Source organism: Solanum pennellii, chromosome 6 (genome assembly GCF_001406875.1).
Source record: "Solanum pennellii chromosome 6, SPENNV200".
Lineage (NCBI taxonomy): Eukaryota > Viridiplantae > Streptophyta > Magnoliopsida > Solanales > Solanaceae > Solanum > Solanum pennellii.
In genome coordinates, this window is record NC_028642.1 from 52,589,673 (window position 1) to 52,592,220 (window position 2,548).

Genomic DNA, 2,548 nt, shown 5'->3' on the forward strand with positions numbered 1-2,548 from the left:
GAAATTCACAAACGCTCAACTGGCTTTTATCAATTACAGTTCGTCAAATTGCCCCTAGTTCAGAAGTTAATTACAAAACTGCCACCGTTTCTCCTTTTCAGCTTAACTTTTGACAACGAAGCAAAGGTGCACGTGCAATCCTCGTGCTCATCGAGGGGACAAAGATTTTGAAAAACATACTTAAATACTCCGTATAAATTACGTAAATTTCATAGTTTAAATAATCTATCCGTAATAAGTTTTAATTACATTAATTCCTTAAAAATTAAAAAAATTAGATACATCAATATATAGCTTGGATACATTAAAAACTAACTCGAATACATTGAAATTGGATCGGCTACATTAAATATTAGCTCGAATAAATTAAAGAAATAAGAAATTTTAGAGATTTTTAAACGTAATAAGAAATACTGAAAATAAATAAAACAAAAAGTGTGTATCTCTGTAATTTATCCTAAAACTTTTACTAATAACATAAGATTGATTTTCTTTTTACTTATAAGTTTTTTAAAAAAAACTTGATGGTCTTTTAATAGGGGATGCATAAAGATAATTTTTAAACAATTATTTTCTTTTATTTAATTTATAAGTAACCAAAGTATCTTAAAATTCATTGTAAAATAAATAAACCTAAGCGACATTGCCTAATCATACCCCTATGGGCAGAGAGTCCCGGTCAAGATTTTGAAGACTATGGATGGGTACACTTTTTTAAAAAAATAAATAAATTATTGGTTGGAGTATTGGAGATGGGTGTAATATTTTTAATGTATACATACCATAGATTAAAATTCATTTATTTATTAGATATAAGTATTATAATATGTATATATTTATTAGATATAAGTATTATAATATGTATCTTAATTAATTGCCTTGTTTTGGTGGCTCTATGAAAGCCACCATGTTCCTACACAGTACACACATGGAAAATTTTAAATTAAGTCGAATTATTGTGTTTAACTCTTTTGTTTAAAGCATTAATAAATTTTAAGCATATGATCTTCTACCATCTGTTATCCTCAAAGTCTTCATGTTCTATGGATTATAGTCAATGCAAAGGTCATATATGGTAAAAGGTTTACATGTTCTACGTATTTTTTTATTTTAATTTATTTGTCTTATTTAATTTGACATATTATTTTAAAAAATTAAATAAAATTGTGATCATAAGTTAAAATTATGATTTAATTTATAATTTTAAATATATCATATGAAAAATTAAAATTAAAAAGTTATTAATTTTTTCTTTTAAAAAACTTTTTTTTTAAAACAGAAAAGTAAGATAAATAATTGAAGAAAGTATTAACTACTTAGCGATAAAGATAAGTACTGATGGGACGATAAAATAGTGATAGATTAAATTTTTGTATTTTGTTTGGGATGATTTATCCTATTATTTATATCACAGTGATGGAATAAGTTATCTTATATGATAAAATATCTCAAAATAGCTAATAACAAGATAATTAATTCTGAAATAATTTGTTCCCAACCAAACAACCATTAGTATTTATTGGCTTAGTCTCAAAGTAACCTTGTCATCTCATTGATTCATCTGAAATAAATCATAAATATTTATGAATTTATAAATCATTTCGTAAAGATAAAATAAATATTGTGATATTTTAAGCATAAAAGTTTTTTACATAGTGAATTGAAGGGAATACAAAGTTCTAACTTGTAATGCAACCAATTAATTTAAAGAACCCACTGCCACTTGACTAATAGCTTTGAATCGCTCACAAAGAACACCCAATAATCTTTATAAATCAAAAATCAGAAGAACAAAGTTTATCTCCAACTTCAATAAACATACAAATAATCTCAAAAGCACTCAAATTACAAAATATATCTCAAATTTCAATAAATATATAAACAGTCTCAAATTAATTAAAGTTATAAAATTTATCTCCAATTTAACTAAATATACAAATTACTTTAAAAATATCAAAAAATTTAAATTTTATGTTAAAATTTACTGATTGCAACAGACTAAATGGACTCCAGAAATAGCTTAGGAGCATGGCTTCACGATCCATGTGTCAACTACGTCAATTTATCCTTAAAAAGTATCAAACTTTCCCATGTATTTTAGAGAATTTGAATTGTTTCATGTTCTACTTAAAAGAGAGTTATCTAGTAACTTTTCTTATTAAATTTGTTCAGACATAAAAATTGCGATCTCCATTTTCTAATTGAGTTTTTGATTGTCATTCCTCACATTAGTTTATGTTTTCTTCCGAATTAGCAATAATAAAAAATTCAATTGCCGCTTACTAGACTATGTGTTGAATATATATATTTGTTACCCTTTATTATTTTTTAGCGTTAATTTTAATTTTAAAATATATTAATTTTATATTTATAAATTAAAATTATAATGTTCGAAAAAATAAATAAATATTATACTAGTATACATAAGCGAAGTGTGACAAGTATTTGAGACGGGAGTAAGGGATAGATTTATAATTATATTGTTTTTATTTAAGACTAAATTATAATAACCATCATATAAAAAAATTAATATCAACGGAAATTTATA